The 25,225-nt window shown below is 35.4% G+C and overlaps 1 long non-coding RNA gene across 1 annotated transcript; it reads left to right on the top strand.

Annotated features, from left to right (window-relative positions):
- Window positions 1–4,342: 4,342 nt before the first annotated feature.
- Window positions 4,343–18,491, top strand: LOC105726075 (uncharacterized). The gene is made up of 3 exons (XR_001109424.2): window positions 4,343–4,513; window positions 15,765–15,838; window positions 18,320–18,491. It is a non-coding gene; the product is annotated as an uncharacterized LOC105726075 (long non-coding RNA).
- The last annotated feature ends 6,734 nt before the right edge of the window (window positions 18,492–25,225 follow it).

Below are 25,225 nucleotides of genomic sequence, written 5' to 3'. Positions count from 1 at the left end.
TAGCTAAGTTTTATAATATTTATATAGGTTTTGGTGAGAAATACACTCAAGCATATTTCTAATAGCTCTTAGTAGCTATTCTGTGTTTACATAGATGTACACTATTCACATTTTTCTATACCTTTATTGACTGTCTTGTTCCTATTATAAATTTCTGCGTGCTCTGTTTCTATTGCCTAGGAAGTTACATCCCTATATGGTTAATACTATCTAATTTTTTAGGTCTCAGATCAAATATCAAGTCCTACAGAAAGCAAAATTCCTAAAGTAGATACCCTTAGTTCATCTAAAATATAATAAATAAATCCAGCAATGTCAAATTATTTAATAATAAAAAATCGGCATTTTGTATTTTGGAGTAATAGTTAATAGTTTTAAAAGAAAAAGGAGAATGAAGATACTTAAATAACCTAAAGTACCAATGTATTTGGTGGGAGAAAACCTTACTTCTGTGTCTGGAAGACAGAGATCATGAAAAAGAGATAAATTGAGGAGGTATTTAAATGTCAGATCATGCATGTGCTTAAAAGCCAAGGTAAGAGCATTGGGTTTAAGTTTTGAAAGTGCGTCAGTCTTATTAGAACTGTACATAAAGAGCTCATAGGTTATTGTTGAGATATTGGTCACAAATAAAAAGTAGGAGATAAAAATGAGCAGGATATTAAATAAATTGTATATTTTAATTTGGTTAAATTTAACAGGAGAATGTTTCAAAACCAAAAATAATTCCCTATCATAAATAAATGTATTCATTTAGAGTTTAGCATTTATTGGACAAATCAAGGTGTCTGAAGTTACTAAATTACTTTGGCAAATGCATGAGAGAATTAAAAGGCCTGTCTGCAGAGCGATTAATGTAGTAGCAGTTTGCAGCAGTAGTCAAAAACAGTCACTGAGGGACCAGGTGATAGCTTTGATATTTCCAGCATTTGAAAAGAAAAAAAAAAAAAAAAAGAGGATTTGTGGAGAGGAGACAGAAGCTTCCAAAATAGAAAACCTTTTCTACCGTCTCTGTCCCTCTAGCTTATTGAGAATAATATTTTACTAAGCTGACACAAAATAGGTAAGCATGGAGATTCAGGACCTGTCTCAGTGCAAATTCTTTCTAAAACACTGTAAGGCTGAGAGACCTGGGTTCTGAGATAAACCTAAAACATTCATCTCAATGTATTATTTCTCATTACGTGCATATTGCAGAGTTCTTGTCATCTTTACTAAACCCTATTATTTATCATTTTTTCTTTGTATTGTTTGTAAATATGGAACAAATTGCTTCCTTACACGGAGCTGTCTTTGCCACTTGTATGTTTTTGATTTTGTTTGAAAAGACTGTGTGGCCTTGTAAATACACATGGAAAATCTAGAGGCCCAGTCAACAAAATCCATCAAGATTATAAGAAAACTGAAGCCAGAAATTTACTTATATAATAATTTTATTCCATGAAATGACCTATTACTAAATGGTTGAAATAATTAAATTAATATCTTTAAACATTTGCATTCTCATTTTTAAAATAACAAAATACCCAGGTACTAAATGTAGCAAAACATGCTTCCAAGACTACATTTAGATTTTTAAACCATTTGGAAGAAGACTTATTTGTCAACAAATTACGAGAATGAACAGAAATGACTAACGGTGAAGATAAATTAATTTTCTTTGTTTATGTTCCTTGTGAATTTTAGATACCCATCAAATGGAGACCTGTGTTGAGTGTGTCAGTAAAGGTTCCAAGAGAGGAAATCTTTCTGTCATACACACACAAATGTGCATATACATATATATATATATGTATGCAAACGCATACATGCATATACATACATAAACATGCACTGTGACAAAATTCTATATTCAAATTCTTATAACCATGAACTCCTAAAATAAATTCAGCTAATCAAAATTTTAAATAAGGTAGGAAGTTAAACTATCACTTATTTTTTAAAAAAATGATTAAAACAAAAATTTCTAGAAATATATGTTATAAACTAATAATTCCGTTAAAATGTTTATTCTAGAAAATTTCAAATTTCTAAATAAAGATGTTAGTTATATAATTCATCACTAATTGCAGAAGCACAGAGGTGTTCACTGTAAGATACTCCATTCCAGGCTGATTATCACATGTATTGTCTTTGAAAACTTATGACTTGCAGACCTTTAGTAGATCTTATTGCTATATAATTTTGGAAACATTCTGAATACAAATGATAACTATAACTCCCAATCAATCACAAAGACATATAATTTTGCTTATTTTTACATTTCAATGTACTATAACATACATATAGAAACCATATGTTACATAAGTGTACATATGCACAATAACATTCTCATATTTTGTTTAATTTTTAAACCAGTGCTTTTGTGTTTAAAGGATGGGTGGGGGTGTTAAAATCTCATCTTATGGTTTGCTTTCTTCTTATTTCTTCAATAGAGAAACTAGAATGGCTTATATTATCTCACTATAGGAACAATTTAAGAATATTTACTCCAAAATTGAATTAAAATACACAAGCAATTGATCTCATTTTTTAAGTGGAAATTGATTTGACTGACCCTCTTTATCTTAGAGACTCATCCAAGCTAGTTTAGCAAACCCCACATGTTTTATAAGTAAATATTAATGAATTCATGGTTTTTGAGGTGTGATTAACTTATGTCAAGTATATTCTGACCTTTAGCTACAGATGCCCCCATAAAACTTTGTTAAGTTTTTAGTTGCTCTGAAATTATTCCACATAGGACCTGGTGCTGCTGTATGTCTCTTAACCTCCTGATAGATACTCTTGTCTATAAGATTGATTGTTTTTCCAAAAGTTATGCCACACTTATACCTGCAAAATACAGTTGTTCGCAGAGGAATGGCTGATATTTATCAAGAATCTTGCCTCTGTTTTATACCTGTTTGATTCTGGCCAGAACAATAATTCATTTTCAGATAATCTACTTCTATAAATGTTACATTTTCATTATATATTAAAACTTTACAATGAATGCTTGTCTCAAAAACCTTAACATGTTATTTATTGGGAAGATTCTAAGATGAAACTATTATCATTTTTTTCTCACTGAACTATATTAGATGAGGAAGATGAAGAGAAATAATAAATACAGTGAGTTTGCCTCATAATAATTACAAGGATAAATGCTACATATATTTAACTAATTTGCATTTTTGTGTAAACTACTGTCAATGCACATTAAACAACATTTAAGTATTAAAAATTATGTCTGTTTACTCAGACATTGGACCTGAAAATATTCAAATGTTACAATTTTTAAAAATTAAAGAAATGAGAACCACCCTAAAAGTGAGGCAAGTTTTATATTTTTTTCTTAAATTTCAACAGTAAATGAATCAATTACTTTTTTAATTTATTTATTATACTTTAAGTTCTGTGGTACATGTGCAGATTGTGCAGGTTCGTTACATAGGTATACACGTGCCATGGTAGTGGTTTGCTGCATCCACCACTCCATCATCTACATTAGGTGTTTCTTCTAATGCTATCCCTTCCCAATACCCCCACCCCTGGTATTCTTCCCCTAGTCCCCCACCACCTAGGCCTCATGTGTGATGTTCGCCCACGGTGTCTGTGTGTTCTTTGTTCAACACCCACTTACGAGTGAGAACATGTGGTGTTGGTGTTCCGTTCTTGTGTCAGTTTGCTGCAAATGATGGTTTCCAGTTTCATCCATGTCCCTGCAAAGGACATGAACTCATCCTTTTTTATGGCTACATAGTAATCCATGGTGTCTATGTGCCACATTGTCTTTATCCAATCTATCATTGATGGGCATCTGGGTTGGTTCCAAGTCTTTGCTCTTGTGAACAATGCCGCAATAAACATATGTGTGCATGTGTCTCTATAATAGAATAATTTATAATCCTCTGGGTATATACCCAGTAATGGGATTGCTGTGTCAAATGATATTTCTATTTCTACATCCTTGAGGAATCGTCTCACTGTCTTCCACAATGGTTGAATTAATTTACACTCCCACTGACAGTGTAAAAGCATTCCTTTTTCTCCACATCCTCTAGAGCTTCTGTTGTTTCCTGAATTTTTAATGATCGCACTTCTAATTGGTGTGAGGTGGTATCTCAATTTTAAGTTATTGTAGCTTGTCTAAAAATGAAAGATGTTAATTGCCTCCATAAACTGAAGCTCACCTCCAGCATTTATAAGCAGGCACCTGCCCCACAGGGTTTGGTGATTAAGCCCCTGAAGAACATAACAAATATTAACAACCCCTGGCTCTTACTCAATCCTGGGTCCAAAAGACTGGTTTAGTTTGGCATTGAGGATTGCTGTGTTCGCAAAGTCAAGCTTAATTTTCCCATAAACAAAGTGGATAGAAAGGAAGATCTCAAGAAGAAGACTCACAAAATTGGTGGTGCTCCTAAAGAAAAACGTATTTCTTCTCTGAATGGGTGCTTGCTGTGCTAGAAAATATTTAGACCTGCTCTGAAGTAGCTTCTACAAAAGTTTTAAACAAAAGTTTTTGTAGGTAAGTGCTCTGAGTCCTCAGACTATTAATAGTGCCCATTTAGTCCTCTCCAGTATTATAGAGAATAGGTGGATAAATTATTTCCCTTAAGATTGGGAGGTAGATCTGAATGCAATTTGCATGCATTTTTGGCTTGGATATTTTTGAGAGGAGCAAACACATTGGTTCACTGTGGAACAGTACTCTAGGACAGTGTGGTGGCTTGAAGATAAGGATAAGCCCTAAATTGTCTCTTCTACTTGGAATGCTGTCTGCTGAGGCTGACAAAACTGGTATCTTGAATTCAAAGAAGGGGATAGAGAGAACAGAGAGACTGGCAGTGAGAATGGGTGGAGTTCTCTTTCTAGGTGGCTAACAGTCAAGAAAATCAATGGACAATTTGAGTAGAGGTTGGAAGAAGAGCTAAGAAAAACATTGCTCTTTTGCTAATAGAAAAGCTGATGTATTTCAGTCTGCATTCTGTGGCCATCCATGGCACAGGGAAAGGAGACAATGCCTTAGAAATTGCCCAAGGTAGTAAGTCTAAAAGAAAAAAAAATCTGAGAAGCCAAAGGCCAAAGGTTAAATCAGACTACAGCTACCTCCCACTCCTCAATAAATGTTACAAGGCATTATTCAAAAACAACCACTGGAAAAAAAAGAAAATTACAAAATATACACCATACACACCCACACATCCACCACACACACCCAAAAGAAGAAAAAATACAAAATTTGTGAGAGCCAAGAAAAAAAAGATACATAATAGTATCACATACATAAAAACTTCAATTAGTAGAATTATCAGATACAAAATATAAAATAGTCAATAATTAAATTTAAGAAGGAAAAGAGAGGCATACAAGTATCATCAAGGAAAAAGAGACTGTAACATATCATGCAGATTTTAAAAAATAATTTAAAAACCATGTAAATACAAGCAAACAAACACACAGAAGACAGATCAACAAGAGGAAGAAAAACCCTCCATGGGTAAACAACAGGTTAGATACAGAAGGAATTATTGAACTAGAAGGTAAATCTGAAAAGTATTTATAATATGTCACAGAGAAACAAAGAGGTAGAAAGATGTACATTGCAAATCACAGGGGTACACTTGAACAGTCTACATGAAATAAGAATTGTAGGAGGAGAGAAAAACATTTAGAAAGATGAAATATCAAAACAAAATTACAGATAATGTAGAAAGAGTCAAAAAGCATCAAATATTGGAATTAGCCCTAAAAATAAAAGAAACAAAAAATTTTAAAATCGAAAATAATAACAAATTCTCACTTAGATGTATTGTAGTGAACTATGGAACATTTAAAGAAAAAGAAAGAATATATATACATTTTTAAAAGCCAGAAACTAAAAGCAAGTCAAATGCAAAGACTGGCAGAATGGATTGAAAACAAAAAACAAATTATGGTACATATATTCTTTTTATAATAAATTCACTTAAAATTTAGCAACAGAAGTAAATGGAAGGGAAATGTATAAAAATTAGAATATATAAAATGCAAACTTTAACTTAAAAAGGTTAAATGTTTGCAAGCAAACTTTGTTTTATTATGCTTCACTTTACTGCACTTTGCAGATACTGTGTTTTTTACAAATTCAAAGTTGGTGATTGTGCATCCAGCAAATCTGTTGGAGGCATTTTTCCATGAACATGTGCTCCCTTTATGTCTTTGTGTTACATTTTGGTAATTCTCACAACTTTTTATTATTGTTATATGTTATAGTGATCTGCAATCCGTGATTCTTAGTGCTACTATCATAATTGTCTTGGGGTGCTACAAACTGCCCATATAAGACTCCAAACTTAATTGATAAAAGTGTGCTCTATTCCAGTGAAGGATCATGGTCATACTCTTTTCTCTCCCCCTCTCCTCAGGCCTCTCTATTTCTTGAGATACAACAGTGTTGAAATTAGGCCAAATAGTAAATCTAAAATGGCTTCTAAGTGTTCAAGTGAAAGAAAGAGTCACATGTCTCTCACTGTAAATCAAAAAGTAGGAATGATTAAGCTTAATGAGGAAGGCATGCCAAAAGATTTTCAATTTAGATTAAGGCATGCCAAAAGATTTTCAATTTAGATTAAGTAGCTTTATATTAAAAAAAATAAAAGGATGCCATCTAAGACTTGCATGGCTAGAGATGAGAAGTCAATGGCTCACTTCAAATCTTCAATGGATAGGCTAACTCTCTTGTTAGAGGTTAATGCAGCTAGGTACCTTAAGTTGAAGGCAACAGCCAATTACCATTCTGAAAATCCTAGGCCTTTAAGAATGATGCTAAATTTACTCTGCCTGTGCTTTATAAATGAAACACAAAGCCTAGGTGACAGCACATCTGTTTACAGCATGGTTTGTTAGTGATTTTATACCTACTGTTGAGACCTACTCATCAGGAAAAAATATCTCTTTCCAAATATTATTGCTCATTAACAATGCACTTAGTCACCTGAGAACTCCAATGGAGAAGTCCAAGGAGACTAATGTTTCACTGTTGCTAACACACCATTTATTCTGCAGCCAATAAATGAGTAATTTTGACTTCCAAGTCATGTTCGTTGAAGAAAACACTTTATAAGGCAATAGCTTCCATAGATGGTGATTCTTCTGATGGATTTGGGCAAAATATGCTGAAAACCTGAAAATTTCACTGTTCTAGATGCCATTAAGGCCATTCGTGATTGATGGGAAGGGCCAAAATATCCACATGAAAAGGCATTTGGAAGAAGTTTATTCCAAACCACATAGATGACTTCGAGGGTTCAAAACTTTAGTAGAGGTGAAGGGGAGGAAGGCAGCAAATCACACTGCCACGTATGCACCTATGCAACAATCTTGCATGTTTTTCACATGTACCCCAAAACCTAAAATGCAATAAAAAAATTTTAAAAAAATCAGAAAAAAAAACTTTAGTGGAAGAAATAACTACAGATATGGCAGAAGTAGCAAGGGGACTAGAATTAGTGATGAAGTCTGACGATGTTACAGAACTACTGCAATTACACGATAAAACTTGAATGGATGAGAAGTTGCTTTCTAGGAAGAAGCAAACAACATGGTTTCTTTAGATAGAACTTACTCCTGCTGATGATGCCATGATCATTGTTGAAATGACAACAAAGGGTTTAGAATATTACATAAACGTAATTGATAAAGCAATGACAGGTTTTGAGATGATTGACTCCTGTGTTTTCTATGCAACCCTTCAAGCATTTGTTCTTTGAGTTGTAAACAATCCAATTGCACTCTTTAAGCTATTTTAAAATGTACAGATATTATTGACTACAGTCACCCTATCGTGCTATCAGATAGTAGGTCTTATTCATTATTTCTAACTATTTTTGAAATTCTACTTGTGGATAAAAGACCATTAAACGGCATCGCATGCTGCAAAGAAATCTTTTGTAGAAGAGTTAATCAGTGCAGCAAGCTTTGTTGTCTTATTTTAGGAAATTGCCACAGCCATCCTAACCTTCAGTAACCACAATCCTAATCAGTCAGCAGCTGTCACTATGGAGGCAAGACCCTCCACAAGTAAAAATATCCTGACTTGTTGAAGGCTCAGAGGATTGTTAGCTTTCTAAGTAGTATTTTTTTAATTAATGTTTGTACACTGGTAGTTTAGACATAAAGCTGGTGCACATTTATAAAGTATAGCCTAATGTAAATATAACTTCTAAGTGCACTGGGAAACCAAAAAATGTGTGTGACTTACTTTATTGTGATATTTGCTTTATTGTGGTGACCTGGAAGTAAACCCATAATATCTTTGGGTTACGCCTGTATATGACTGTAAGGTAAAGTGTACCCAAGGACAAATAACATTGCTGAAGATAAAGTGGAACAGTAGGCAGTTAATAAAAGGATTAGTTCATCAGGTAAATCATAAGGATTCTAAATGTGTATGAGCCAAGTGAGCAAACCTCAAAATAAATAAATAAATAAACAAACAAACAAATAAAGCAGACTGAATGGATAAGTAGACAAGTCCACCATTGTAACTGGGGAGTTTTAACACCCTCTTCTCTGCAACTCATAACTAATAGAACTACTAGAAACTAAAATGGCAAGTAGCTAGAGGATATAACCAATACCATGGGAATCTCATCAACATTTATAGAAACTCCACCTAAAAATAGTAGAATATACTTTTTGTTTTCATGTACTCATCGTGCATCCCAAAAGGCATCTTGGGTCCAAAAACTAACCTTCAATAAATTTAAAATAATTGAAATCATACATGTTATATCATCTGACCATAATTAAATTATACTTGAAATCATTATTTCTGTTAATGGTATATAGCAGAAATAAAACAGGAAAATCTCCTTGCACTTAGAAATTAAATTATATACTTTTAATTATCTATATGCCAAAGAGAAATCCTTAACTAAAATATTTAAAAAGTGACAAAACTGAATGAAAATGCTACATATCAAAATATGTGTGAGACAGCTAAAATAGTGCTCAGAAAGAAAGAACTATACCATAGCGTCAAATGCTCATATTAGTTAAAAGGAATATTTAAAATAAAAAATCTGAGTTTCTAGATCAATAAACTAGAAAAAGAAAAGCTAAATCCCAAAGAACAGAAGTAAAGGAACAACGTACAAGAACAAAAAATCAATGAAACTAAAAACAGAAGAATGTTAATAAAACAAAATTCTGCTCTTCAGAATAATACATAAAATTTACATAAGTGCAGAAAGACTGAAACATTAAAAAAAGGAAAAATAAATACATCACTGATATCAGGGATCAAATAGGGATATCACTATAGATCTTACAAGCATTAAGGAAATAATAAGGGACTACTGTGAGCAAGTTCTTGTTCATAAAATAAACATCTTAGAACAAATGAATCGATTTTATGAAAACCGCAAGTTACCAAAATGAAACTAAGATAAAGTAAATAATCCTATTAGGTCTATCACCATTGAAGAAATTAGATTCATAATTTAAAAGCCCTCAAAAAGAAATCTCTAGACTGAGATGCCTTCACTGGGGAATCCACTAAACATGCAAACAATAAACACATCAATTTTACATAATCTCTTACAGAAAATTAAAGAGGAGGAAACACTTCCAAGCTCTTTATGAGGCTGGAACTACTCTGACATGATCAAACAGGCAGTGTGAAAAACAAAACAAGACGCAACACACAATAAACCTCTATAGGCTGCTCTCTCTCATGAACTTAAAATAAAAAAAAAATGCTTTAAGTCAGGGAGCTGTGGATTACGCCTGTAATACTAGCACTTTGGGACCAAAGTAGGAGGATTGCTTAAGCACAGAGTTAACCAGCATGGGCAATATAGCAAGACCCTGTCTCTACAAAAAATTAAAAAATTAGCTGGGTGTGGTGGCTCATGCCTATAGCCCTGGCTATTTGGAAGGCTGAGGTGAGAGGATCCCCTGAGCCCGGGAGTTCAAAGCTGCAGTGAGCTAGGATTGCACCACTGCATTCCAGCCCACACTGCACTCCAACAGAGGAAGACACTGTCTCTTAAATAAAAATAGTGGATTAAATCCAACAATAAACAAAAATTATTACACAGCAGGACTAAATGTGAAGTATTCAAGGCATTCAAGACTGACTCAACACTTGAAAATCAACCCGTGTAATCCATATAGCAACATACAAAACCAAACAAAAAATCGTATCACCTGAAGAAAAAACTCACTTGTCAAGATACAACATGCATTCCTTTAAAAGCACTCAAAATGTTAATAGAAGCGAATTACCTTTACTCGATAAAGAGTGTCTACAGAAAAAAACCTACAGCTAACTTTACACCTAATGTCGAAAAAGTGAATGGTTTTACTCTCAAGATCATGAACATGGAGAGACTTTCTGCTTACAGAACACTTGTCACTCTTACTTGACATAGTAATGGAAGACTAGCTACTGCAATAAGGAAAAAAACATACTGATTAGAAAGAAAAATGTTTTAAAATCTCAATTTTCAGAAGATTATCTTTATGGAAACACAAAGAAGCCTACAAAAATACTCTTAGAACAAATAAATGAATTGAGCGTGGTTTCAGGATATGAGATCAAGATGCAAAAAGCAACCATGGTTTTTTTTATATATGCTTTTACATTATTTATTTATTTAGAGATGGAGTCTCACTCTGTTACCCAGGCTGGAGTGCAGGGGTGCAATTTCAGCTCACTGAAACCTCCACTTCCCAGTTTCAAACAATTCTCCTTCCTCAGCCTCCTAAATAGCTGGAACTATACGTGTGCACCACCTCACCAAGCTAATTTTTGTATTTATAGTATAGATGGAGTTTCACCATGTTGGCCAGGGTGGTCTTGAACTCCTGGCCTCAAGTGATCTGCCCTCCTCAGCCTCCCAAAGTGCTGGGATTACAGGCATGAGCCACCACACCTGGCCAATAATCACATTTTTAAATGCTGGTAATGAACCATGTAGAAGATGAAATTAAAAGCATAAAAACATGTAAAAATGCCCCAAGTGAAATTAAATAGTAATCCACAATCTTAACAAAACATACAGGACATATATCCTTAAATTACAAAATACTGCTGAAATAAATGAAATATTGGCATTAAATAGAGAGACATATCATGTCCATAGAACAAAAGACTCAACATAGCAAACATATCAATGTGCCCCAGCTTGAGGTATAAATTTAACAGAATCTCAAAGTTTTTTAAAGACACAAACTATTCAAAATGTATATTTTAAAAAAAAGAAACTTGTATAGCAAAACACTCTAGAAATAGAATGAAATTGGAGGGATTACTTTATTAAATATTATGGCTTAATACACAACTATAGTTACTAACACAGTGTGGTATTGGAGAGGAAAAGTTTACAGATCAACAGACTAAAGCAGAGAACTTAGAAATAAACCCATACATATATGTACAAGTAATTTTGATTGAAATATGCAAGTGATCAAACAGAGGAACGATCACCAAATGTTGATGTGACATATGGATTTCCATAGGCACATACTGAATATTTGCACCCTGCATTAACAAATACTATTAATGGATCGTGAACTTAACCACAAAATACAAAATGTAAAACTACAAAACTTTTAGGAAAAAATTCTCAAGACCCAGGTTTATCAAAGATTTCTTACGTTTGACAACAAAAGTATAATCCATAAATATTAAATCAATATATTGGACCTCATCAAGATTAAGTTTTTGTTCTGCCTAAGATCCTGTTAAGAGGATAAAAGACAGATTACAGATTTAAAAAGTTGCACACTACAACTAAATTTTTCCCTTTTAAAAATCTTTTATTTCGAAATAATTATCTTGTTGTAGCAGGAAGCTACAACAATACAGAGAGTCCTAGGAGTCCACCTTTGGCTTCTCCAATGTGACTTTTTTTAAACTTTTATTTTAGGTTTGGGGTACATGTGCCAGTTTGTTATACAGGAAAATTGCATGTCACGGGGGTTTGGTTTGCAGATGATTTTGACACAGAGGTAATAAGCACTGTACCCGATAGGTGGTTTTTTGACTCTCACTCTCCTTCACCCTCCACCCTCATGTAGGCACCGCTTTCTGTTTTCTCTTTTTTGTGTCCATGTGTACTCAATATTTAGCTCCCACTTACAAGTGAGAATATGTGGTATTTCTTTTCTGTTCCTGCATTAGTTTGTTTAGGGTATAAAGAACTAGTATCTACTATATATAAAGTACACACAAAAGTCAACAGCTACAAAGCAGATATTCAAATCAGAAAATGGACAAAATTCATAACTCAACACTTTACCGAAGAAGATACACAAATGGAAAATAGACAAATGAAAAGATGTTCAACATCACTAGCCATTAGAAAAATAAAAATTGAAATAATAATTTAATACTGCCACATACCTATCTCAGTGACTAACACATGATTTTAAAAATAATAGTGACAACACTAAATGGTGGTAAGGACACAGCATAACTGGATGACTGATACATAACCATGCAAAAATAAAATAGTGCAGCTACTCAAAAAACAGTTTAGCAGTTTCTTATGAAACTAAGTATGCAATTATCATACAACCTGGTAATTGCACTCCCAGGCATTTATCCCAGAGAAATGAAAACATATGCTCACATACACACAAATGCTCATGACAGCTTTATTTATATTAGCAAATATTGGAAACATTTCAATGTCCTTCAAACTGTTGATTGATTAAAAATATAAAAAAGTAAACAATTAAACACAAATCAACAAACTGCTACATCTATATGAAGATTTACCAAGCAATGAAAAGAAACAAACCACTGATACACACAATGACTTGGATGCATCTCAAGAGAACTATGTTGAGTGATATAAGTCAATCTCAATGAGTTACAATACCGTATTATTTCTTACATATGATTTTTTTTGTACATAGGTAGAGAACAGATTAGTGGTAGCCAGTGGATCACAACAGGGGAGTTGAGGTACAAGGCAAGGAGGGAAATAGGTGAGTTAATAAAAGGGCAGTATAAGGAATCTCTGTAATGATAGAATTGTGATGTTGGATATACCAAACTATACCTCCAATGAAACTGCATATAACTAAACATATCACACACACACACACACACACACACACACACAGAGAGAGAGAGAGAGAGAAAGAGAAAGAGACAAATACATGTAAAACTGGAAAATGTGAGCAAGAGATTAATTGTGTCAATATATTTTTTCTGCTTATGATATTGTACTATAGTTTTTCAAGTTTTTACCTTTGGGGAAACTGAGTAACTTTTGCACAAGATCTCTGTATTATTTTATACACTTGTATGTTAATCTAAATGTATCTCAAAATGAAGTTCAGGCCAGGCACAGTATTTTACACCTGTACTCTTAGCACTTTGGGAGGGTGAGGCTGGTGGATCACCTGAGGTTAAGAGTTCGAGACCAGCCTGGCTAATATGGCAAAACCCCATCTCTACTACAAATACAAAAATTAGCCAAGCATTTGTAGCACACACCTGTAGTCCTAGCTACTAAGGAGACTGAGGCAGAAAAATTACTTGAGCCCAGGAAGCAGAGACTGTAGTGAGGCGAGATTCCCCCACCAGACGGGGGAACAGATCAAGACTCTATCTCAAAAACAAACGAACAAATGAAAAGTAACGTTTAATGAAAATGCCATCTAGGAAAACACTAGGGAGGTTTCTCAAAAATAAAAATGAAAATAAAACTATTATATGATCTAGTAATTATATTTCTGGGTATGTAAGCGAAGAAACTGAAATCAGCATCTTGAAGATTTACCTGAATTCCCATGTTCATTGCAGCATGATTCACAATAGCCAAGATATAAAATCAACCTAACTGTCCATTGATGGATGAAAGGATAAGCAAGATGGGGTATGCAAGGGTGTATTATTCAGTCTTTAAATAAAAGGGAAAGCCTGTCAAATCCAACAATGTGGTTGAACCTAGAGGATGTAATGCTAAATGAACCATTCCAGCCACAGAGAGACAAATACCAAATGGTTCTGCTTATATGAGGCATCTAGAAAAGTCAGACTCAGAGACTGAGAGTAGAATAGTAGTTACCAGGGCCTGGGAGGTGGGGGAAATGAAGAGTCTCTGTCCAATGAGTATAACGTTTTAGTTGTGCAAGATGAATAGGATTGGTGTACAACATTGTTCTTATAGTTACCAATACTATATCGTGTATTTTCTATATATACTGTGCTAAAATTTTGTGAAAAGTGCAGACCTTACGTTGAGTGTCCTTACCACAACAGGAACAAAAGATAAATATATAAATAAATATCTAATAGCAATGTCTGAGAATTTCTTCTCTTCACATGCTTGTCAGTGCATAATAGTCTCAAACATATTTTAAAAATACTATCAATATTGTTCTCATTGTCTTAATATGCATTCCCTTTATCTGTTGGGAAGCAGACCCTCTTTTAAAACGTTTGTTCACTGGCCGTTTGAACTTCATTTTCTGTGAATTTCTAGTTTGTATTGTTCACTGTATTTTAATTGGGGTTTTGTCTTTTTCTTACTGATTCGTAGGAATTCTGTATGTGTTCCGAATGCTTGTATTTTGCTGGTTTGGGATAGCGTATATTCTCCCATCTCCAGCTTATCTTTTTGTGTCTTTGTTGCTATTGTGGTGGTTGTTGTAGTATAAGCACTTTGTTTTTATGTAATCAAAATTATCATAACTTTTATTTATGTTGTATGTTTTAGGGGTCTTGATTTAAAAATCCGTTATACCTAAGATCATAAATATATTCTACCAAAAAAAACGTTGGTAACTAGAAGGAAAGAAGAACTTACCTACCATATTTGGTGAACTCATTTAAGGAATGAGGAGCTGTTAGATACAAAATTGTGGATATGACCTACTTGTGAAGAGAGAGATGCTGGTGGGAGGGCACTCAGCTTCAGGAGGATCCTAGCAGATTGGCTTAATCATCTGTATTTAAGTCATGTGGTGAATACCAGAGACTTAGCATTATTCTCACACTTCCATGTATATTCTTCGTGTGAATTTAAATTCAGGTGGTTTTTGATAAATATTAAGATGGTTTTTGATAAGAGTATCAGATAGGATGAAACAAAATAACAATAAATAAGACTAAGGATGAAATACTGAAATCAGAGTAGTAAATGTAGACACTGACAAATTATAAAACCTGATCAAGTTGTCAACAGGTGATTCCCAACTCAAAGGGAAATTGTAATTATAAAATGTTCATTTAAAGGAGTGACAGTATTTTCTTTCATTGTTTTATTTCAAAGAAATGCAATGCTTCACTAATCCAATTATACCTGTATTACTAGAATCTCTTGTGGGAAATTTACTCCCTCATTACCCCCACTCTGTTTTACAGACAACTCTTCCAAGTTTAGGTCAGGCTCTCTTATGAAAATACATTGTTCCCTGTTTATAGCTCTGTCAAAAAAAATTATGCATGCTGCGGTGTCACTAACCTTTCAGTTCTTTATCAGCAGGTGTCCAGTGCAATGTATTCCAAACTGTACAAACTGTGTACATATTTACAAATATTATGCATATTTACATATACAAACTGAATAATTAAGGAACAAACAAATGTATAAATAATTAAGGAACAAATAAATGTATAAATAAGTGACAATGAAGCAATTGCAGCTTATTTTCTGGTGATTAAATACAATATATTTAGTGATTCAAATACATTTCAAGTATATTTAACAGCATATTTGAAATATTACTTGATCCAATGTCTCCCTACATACATTAAAAACCTTTTTCCACAGGAAAAAAAAAATCATTCATTGGGCCTCAAAGATACGTGTCAAGTTTTTGAGAGAGACCAATTAAAATAAAAAAGGTGGGTATATGTGTAATTTATGTCAGTAGCGCTTGAAATAACTTAGGAAAGTGTGTATGCCACTGGTGGTCTCTTAATAATCCACTGCAGGAATTTCAAAACATCCATCTTTTGCTCAAGGCACAATGGTATGCCCTGATCTGCACTCACTTTGAACCAACTGCATGCCTCTAAATATTTAATTTACAAAGCTGTCAGTAGGCATTGCAACTGTATGAAAAGACTAAAGGTTTAATTCATTTTTATGTAAAGCAAGATTATGAAGAGAATGAACGTAGGATTCCCAGTACACTTCTGGCAAACTGGAAGCAACAGGCTTCATTTGCAGCTAATGAGTGAATAGACGTAAAACTAAGCAAAGAAAGGATGCAAGGCGCCCGAAACAGAAAGCGCACAGATGGAGCAAGCAGGTGGTGTGAACGCAGCAGGAGCTGATGGTGAACGGAATACTGATGGTAGGAAAATATGACCAGATTCCATAAAAGTCAGATGTATTTCAGCAGAGGCTACTGAATTTTAGAGGACAGAATCAGAAACCCATCTGGGACACTTATGGTTAATATGGGAAAGTTGCCAGAACTTGAAAATAGTGCAATGCCTCTGTCTCTCTGTCTTATTGAACAAGGAATTTGGTTTAAGACACCAGGGATTGAGTCATTATTTCTAATTTTGCTGTGCACCTTGAATGGAAACCTCTTTGTTAGGTAAGATTTAAGAGGGTATTTTTGTATACAGCTAAAGAGATGAATATGTATTTTCTATGAAGTGCAGTCACTTGAAGTATAAAATAAAGGGCAAAAGTAAAAGAAGTGTGGCTATCTTCAACCTAATAGGTAATAACCCTTGATGTGGCACCATTATTTTGGTAAGTCTCTTACAAAATAAAACACATTAATATAGAAATGCGTCAAAGGACATAAAAAAACACTGAGAGCTTGCACATACTATGAATACTGTTCCTTGTGATAGAAATAGAAAGAACTGAACAAAATCATCCTCTTGTTTTTCCTTTAAAATATTTTGTACTACAAAAGAACTTACACAAAACTATTTTAAGTAGTTTGTCATCAAAATGTTGTTTCAAACCCTAGTTTAAAAATCAGTTTAAAATGAGCTTGAATAGCTTAAATTTAGCTTATACACTGCATAATATTATTGTACCATCTATATCACCTATGGAAACCTCTGAGAAGTTCTCCAAGGCTTCAGTGCATGTAATTATCATGACACTGACTCAGACAGCTCTTTTCATAGTTGTTCCTCCTGTTTGCTCAGGAAAACAAATTGTTATGCTTTCATGCATATTCTAATTCTATATAGATTACTAAATTATATGAATCTGGTCTACAGTTAGCACAGTAGAGTCAATAAATCTATAAAAGTGATTTTATTCTCTCGTGCTATATCTGTAAAATGCCATTGGGAACTTTGATTTATCAACTTCACATGAAATGTAAACTTCATACAGATTAATGCTCAGATCTTTTGCCCTGGTAAATCAGTACATAAAAATAATACTAAATTAACATGTAAACTAAAAAATCATTTATTTGAGCAAGAGATATGCAGTTCAGGAACATTAGGGATAGAGCATAGCAAAAAAAAAAAAAACAAATGTGATATAAATCCTATAAATCCTAAGTACAGGTGTTGACCTAATAATTGTGATATTTGGCACATCGTAGATTGTAAAGATGTTTTCATTGGTAAATTTTCTTTCTGAAATACTTATTTGGAAAATTCAAGGATCAGATATTATAGTTTATGAATACAAATAAGAAAGTATTTTAAAAATAATTTTAAAGGGAAATCTAGAATTTGCTCATCTTCCTATTTCATGATATGAAGCAAAAGGCTTAATCCATTATTCTGAAATCTGGGATGCATGAATCTTAAATGATACACTATTGGCTCTCAAGCTACTTTCAATCTAGGAATATATAACCATCATATATATTTTTAATGAAATAATCGTATATATCTAATAATTAATAGGTGAACATCAGAAAAAGTGTCTTAATGTTTCAATGTTTTATCTCATATATGCATTGAATTAACACATTTATTCCTCATAAATATAACTATATGAAAATAACTTATTAAAATGATCATACATACACATAAATAATATATATATAATTCCCCTTTTTAAAAAATCTTGAAATGCATTTAGTGGGAGAAATACTAGCAATAATACTGCAATGGGAAATGAATGATGAAAGTTGCAGTACTGGTAATAGAAATGAAATTAAATACATAAATTAGAATTTTCAAAAGTTCTTTTATGTTTCTAAAGAACTGTAGCAAGGGGGGTGTTATGAGTTGAACTGCCACCCCTAAAAAGACACGTTCAAGTCCTAATATCTGGGACTTTTAGATGTGACCTTATTTTGAAATTAATTCATCAAGGTAAGTTGAGGTCAGACTGAAGGTAGGTGGACCCTTCATCCAATATGGCTTCTTTCCCTATGAAATGAAAAGACACAGAGACCAGACACACTGAGAAGGAAGATGGAGTGCCTGACAACAGAGCCAGTGTTTGGAGTTTTGCAACTGCCAGCCAAGAATCACCAAGAATCGCTGGCAACCACCAGAAGCCAGGAGAAATGCATGAGACATGTTCTCCCTCTGAGGCCCCACAAAAGACGCAACGCTACTGGATTTTGGATGTCTGGCCTTTGGTGCTGTGAAAGAATAAATGTTTGTTGTTTTAAGCCACTGAGTTTATACTGCTTTCTTATGGCAGCCTAAGCAAACTAACACAGGAGAAGCCAAAGTCTCCAAAATTTCAACACTGAGTTGAAGAGTGACTAACACAAAGATAAAGAGCGACAATAACTGTTTCATGGTGTGGACTAAACTTTATTTCTTTTAGAAATTTGGATGCTAATTTTTTCCAGTGAGATGTAAGAGTTAAAAGTATCTCATTAGCATTTTAAGAAGATTTCCTCTATGTTGTAAGGGCATTTTATGCACTTTTATGCCATAGAATTTACATATTGAGTGACAACTGAATATTTGTCTTTCTGGTTTTTTTTTTCCATTTTACTGTGGATCATTAAAGATAGAGCCGTCGTACTTTTGAACTCTGAGTAAACAGCACAGTGCTGGATAGTAAGTGAATAGGTGATACAGGTGTATACTAATGGAATGAATGAATGAGGGAACAAAAGTTAAGCTTTAGAAGAGAACTTTGGGAATGATTAGTATATGTCTTTGGAATGATTAATACAGTCCCTCAAACATATTCAGGTCCTAATCTCTGAGACCTGTAACTATGTTAAGTTGCATTGCAACAGTGACTTTGCAGATGTAATTAAAATTACACATCTTAACATAGGGAAGTTTCCTTGGATCGTCCAGGTCAGATGAATCTTATCCTGTGACATCTATGAAGCTGAGAATTTTCCCCAGTCATAAACAGCAAAGATGCAGCCAAAGGAGAAGTCAGATAAATTAGAGGCATGAGAAGGTCTTGATTTTCTTTCTTTTATTTTTGTATGTTATATATATATATATATATATATATATATATATATATACACACACACATATATATATATATATATAAAATATTGTATTTTAGGTTTTGGGGTTCATGTGAAGAACATGCAAGATTGTTGCATAGGTACACGTGTGGCAGTGTGATTTGCTGATTTTCTGTTGCAGATTGGGAGAAAGAGGAGAGCATGATGAGAACCTCAGGTGGATATCAGTTGCTGAGAGGCTTTCAGAGGCCAGCCAGTGAGGGAATGTGAAACTCAGCCCCACAAACAAAACGAACTGAATTCTGCCAAGACAGGAATCATCCTGAAAGCACATTTCCTCCTCAGAGCTTCCAGATAATAACCCAGGCTGGTTGGCACTTTGATTTCTGCCTTGTAGGAGAGGAAGCTGAAAAACTAGCTGTTTACCTAGACCTCTGATCTACAGAAACTGTGGGAAAAAAATCTTTTTTAAATGTGTTGTTTAAAACTGCCTACATTTTTGATAATTTGCTACAGCAGCATGAGAAAATAAATTCATAGAGAACATTGACATATTCTGGTGGGTAAAAGCCCCAGAGAATTTAAAGAATACCATAGACGTGAGGCAAGAATGGGGAAAATGAGGCAAGAGAATAACAAAAGGAATTAAAAATTGGATAAAGGGTGGAATGAGTAAAAGCAGAGAGGAGAAGCAAGGTGAAGGGCGGGTGAGCAACAAGCAAGGCAAAATGCCAAAATTAAGCAGCCAAAACAAAAAGCAAGATTTAAAAAATGAGCAGGGACACCAAAGCCAGCAAAAGGGGCAGATTTTTAGGGATAGGACTGTGCATTAAAGAGAAAATGCATCCTTAATATAACACTGTATCGTAATCAGCTCATAACAGCTTATGCATCAAGACTGCATATCATGCATGTACTTAAAATTATGGAATAGAGGTGGTACACAAGCACACAAAGACCAAAGAAAGCAACACATCTATTAGTCAAAAAGGCAGACACTGGATAGAGATCAGGTGTCGTGGGAAGAGAAGGGAAATTTACCCCCCTCCCCGCCACCCACACATACACACGCATGCGCGCAAAGAGAAAAGACCCAAAGTACACCAAACTGAGGCTGATCTCATCTCGCAGAGGTCAGTCCTCTGTCTCCCTCCGAGAGTGTAAGACTGCGCTGAATACACTTTTGCTGCTTTGCTTAGTTATTCGTATGTGTCATGTTCAATTCTTTGTTCAGAGCACCAACAGCCTGGACCTGCAGGCACCATCCAGTAACAGAAGTTTGAGAACAACGTGGGAATTTCAGGGCCAGTCTCCCTGGTTTCAAATTGCAGCTCTGCAGCACATTGCTTTTCACAGTTTGGGTAATTTGTTTACCCTAAATCTTAGTTTTCATATCTGTAAAACAGAGGGACATTTTCTATCTTAAAAAGTTTTTCAGCAGGTAAAACAAAAACTGATTAATGTAAATAATGAGCTTAAAATAATGCCCAACATGTGATAATTACCAAAAACTGAGTTATTTTTATTATTATTATAATTATCATTTAGGGACAAGGGGATTAAATTCCCAGACTAGTATAATAAGCATCCAATATCTACTTATCAAACAAGAAAAATGAATATGTTAATGAAAAAAGAAAGAAAGAAGGTAATGAGAGCAGATAGCAGTCATAAAAGCCTGAACATCAGATTAGCAGAGTATAACCATATTTGAAGCAAGAAAGACTTTCAAAAAAACATGACAGTAAAGAATATTAGAACCTCTGAAGAAAAACTCTGATTTTATCAGGAAGAATTTTGAGTTAAACCACTTATATATCATCCTCAGAAAGTTTATACTTTTTATGTGTTATAAATAGAAAATATGTATTTTTTACATGATAGAGAAGAAAAGATGAAACAAAGATTGGATATGGAGAGCAACAAGACTGTGTATTGACAGTTTCTGTGTACACAGACATCACATTAAGACAAAGCTGGGTGGTACGGTTTGGCTGTGTGTCCCCACCCAAATCTCATCTTGTAACTCCCATAATTCCCATGTGTTGTGGGAGGGACCCATGGGAGATGATTGAGTCATGGGGCTGGTCTTTCCCATGCTGTTCTCATGATACTGAATGGGTCTCCTGAAATCTGATGGTTTTAAAAATAGGAATTTCTCTGCACAAGCTTTCTCTTTGCCTACTGCTGATATAGGAATTAAGAAGAAATCACTTAGGCAGATAGCAAGAGTATGGGAGACTTTGGTAAAGTTTTTCTTTTTAATGAAAAGCAACCTCAAATCATTTTCTATCAAAGAATAGCCTGCAAGCAGGGAGATTGCACAGGTGAATGTCAGCAGGAACTAAGGACTAGACATGTTCAAAATTATGGCTCCATCTTCCCTTCTCTGCTAGCCACATGTATGTACTGTAAAGAGCAGACAAGATGGTGCCAATCAACTGGAAAGCCTATTTGCATAAGAAGATTAGGGCTGGGCAACCAGCCTTCTCTGTGCACTATGTAAATGTCATGCCTGATTGAACCAATCTATGAGCCTCATGTAAACAAGACACCGCCCTCTCACACTGGACTATAAAACTCAGCTGCCAGCCAGTCCTTTCCTCTTGAAGATCACTTCCTCTATAGAGGAAGCTGTTTCTCTTTCCTTTTTTTTCTACCTATTAAACCTCCACTCCTAAACTTCTCCTGTGTGTTGTGCCCTAAATTTTCCTGGCATGCAACGACGAACCCCAAGGTAGGTACCCCAGACAATCTATCACTTCAGATGGGGGCTTGTCTGGAATATCAAGGTATTACATTCATCAAAATTGTGAGTGGAGGAGTGGACTCCAACTCTGTCCTTTCATTCCAAGGTTCCATTTTAGAATCAAATCAAACCAAATACTGGGCACTCTTCAGCCATTTAAAAATGATTAGCATGGCTCCCAGCCTTACAAGACTTGGGGGACAAGTTTACTGGGGAGAAATGGAGAATCTCCCAGCACCCATGGGTTGTTGGGTATATTGGCCATGTTTAAACCAGCTTCCTTTCTTGGAGGACTTAGCCATTGAATGGGGCTGGAAGAACCCCTGGGGCAACTGAGGATTTCTGGCAGGGGTTTTCCCTCAGTGTTATCCAAGGCTTCTGGACTGACCCCAGCCTTCAACTGCCTCGATGGGGTATTGGCAACAGGATCTCTAACTTTTATACTGTAATTTCCTCCTTTCCTATTCATGACCATCGTATCTCTTATCCTCTCTTATGCAATGTGTGGGAAGTTTTACAGTTCAGGGAAATAATCTTGTTTGGCAAGATCAGGGAATGTCACAGTAACTGAGGCTATAGCTCAGGGAAAGATGCTTTTGTGATTTTCCAGGAACACAGCACCCTACCCCGCCCCCCTACACACCCAACAGTGAGCATCTCTCTCTGCTCTTGGTCTGGAGTGCACATGGCATGTCAAGGTCACTCTCTCCTTGATCTGGAGAGCACACGGCGTTTCAAGGTCAGCCATTCTTCTCCAAAATACCCTAGCCTCCCAATTCTCCCCCTTTTTTGTACTTCTCTACTAGAAACTAGGCTTTGTATTACTTCTGTACATCGGAAAATTTTGCCTTCAACAACCAAGGGTCCCACAATATTCTTCTAAGTCAAATTTTTATCTCAATACTGTCCCATCAACAGGAAAATGACCATTTGGTCCCTATGTTCTTTTAAGGCACTTAGTCTGCCTCCAATTAGAATGGTACTTAATTACTAAGGGGATTTTAAGCGTGGAAGTTAACCAAACCAGAACTATTCTCTAAGGGTTAATGCTTTAGCATGGGCCATAATAGCAGTTTACAGAGTTCAAACCAGCATACTTTCTCCATTAAGGAGGGAAGTGCAACAGTTGCCTAAATGCAGCCATCACATAGTCTCACTCAGGATCCATTTTTCAGGGAGCCTGGCAGGTCACACAAATTTAGGAAGTCAAAGGGAAGTCACAGGTAGAGGACTAGAGCCACTTTGTTGAGTGTGTGTGTGTGGGGGGTCACACCCGGAACCATAGGTTCTTTTTTTTTTTTTTTTTTCCGAGACGGAGTTTCGCTCTTGTTACCCAGGCTGGAGTGCAATGGCGTGATCTCGGTTCACCGCAACCTCCGCCTCCTGGGTTCAGGCAATTCTCCTGCCTCAGCCTCCTGAGTAGCTGGGATTACAGGCATGCGCCACCATGCCCAGCTAATTTTTTGTATTTATAGTAGAGACGGGGTTTCACCATGTTGACCGGGATGGTCTCGATCTCTTGACCTCGTGATCCACCCGCCTCGGCCTCCCAAAGTGCTGGGTTTACAGGCTTGAGCCACCGCGCCCGGCCGGAACCATAGGTTCTTAAACCTAGACCAGCAAGGGTGTAGGAGTCCTCGGTAAGGCTTTTCTTTTTCATAAAAATCAGGCCCCAAATCATCTTCTAACAAGAGCAGCCTGCAAGCTGGGAGCTTTCACAGGTGAATGCCAGCAGGAACTAAGGACTAGACATGCTCAAGATGCCAGCTCCATCTTCACTTCTCTGCCAACCATGTGTACTGTTAAGGGGCAAACAAAGTGGTGCCAATCAACTGGAAAGCTTATTTGCATAAGAAGGTCAGGGTGAGGTGATCAGCCTTCTCTGTTCACTATGTAAACGTCACCTGACTGAACCAATATATGAGACCTGTGTAAATCAGACACCGCCCCCTCAAACTGGACTGTAAAACTCCATACATTCACCACCAGTCCTTTCCACTCGGAGACCCCTTCCTCTATAGAGAAAGCTGTTTCTTTTTCTCTTCTCCTCTAACTATTAAACCTCCACTCCTAAACTCTTTGTGTGTGTCTGTCTCCTAATTTTCCTGGTGGGCAGCAACAAACCCCAGCGTGTGTGCCCCAGACAGGGTAGTCACTTCACCACCACCCACTTGAGATGTGACTTGCTCCTCCTTGCCTTCTGTCATGATTGTGAGACCTCCTAGCCACATAAAACTGTGAGTCCAATTAAACCTCTTTCTTTTGTAAATTGCCCAGTCTTGGGTATGTCTTTATCAGCAGCATGCAAACAGACTAATACACTGCATTTAAAAAGGCATGCTCAGGGTTTTATGAAGGCCAGATTTTAGATGTGGAGCTTTAAAAATGTGGATAGGATCATGAGGGAAATGTCAGAGGGATGCAGCAAGAGAGGGACAAGCTGATTACAGATTATGTACAATGGTCAAGTTCAAGTTGATATAAGCTTTAGCAACACAGACTCTGTGGTTTTGTGTCTGTTTCCAATAACACTTAGTGGCTGAAGAGTGAAAATAGGAAGTGTAGGAAGGGAAAAGACTGAGATTCTCGAGGTGAGAAGTTAAGGATTCATGACTTAGTGACTGAGGATACAAAAAGAGTAAGAGAGCAAAAATTTCAGAAAGACTAAAGGACTTTAAGATTGAAACAAGTAGACTGACCAGAAGTTATGAGGAATGTAGAGAACAGATTGAGAAAGTTTAAGGGAGAGGAAGAACAAGGAGACAGATAGCTAGGCTTTTTTATTTTTAAATCTTTAGATAACAAGGTCTTGAATGATGACAAAAATCAAGACATAGATGACATAGATAGACTAACTATGGAAGCCATTTGTCTCAATTAATTACAAATATTTTATTATAGAATTCTGATTATGCCACATGAAATCATAAAATGGGAGTAAATTGGCAGTCTATAAGCTTGGAACTTCAGTCTTAGATATGGTGTTATATAGTCAAGACTCAGTTACAGAGGAAAAATGAGTTGGTGAATCTAGAAGTAAAACTGGGTTAAAATTACATCATTCAAAAAGTATTTACTGAGGACCCTGATATGATGGTTCCAGTGCTAGGCAAAAAAGAATTGAATAAACTGTTTCCTGATTTTGAAGCA

Source organism: Aotus nancymaae, unplaced genomic scaffold (assembly GCF_030222135.1).
Source record: "Aotus nancymaae isolate 86718 unplaced genomic scaffold, 86718_ANA_hifiasm-v0.15.2.pri h1tg000020l, whole genome shotgun sequence".
Lineage (NCBI taxonomy): Eukaryota > Metazoa > Chordata > Mammalia > Primates > Aotidae > Aotus > Aotus nancymaae.
Note: the sequence above shows the minus strand (reverse complement) of the source record. Positions and strands in the feature narration are given on the sequence as shown.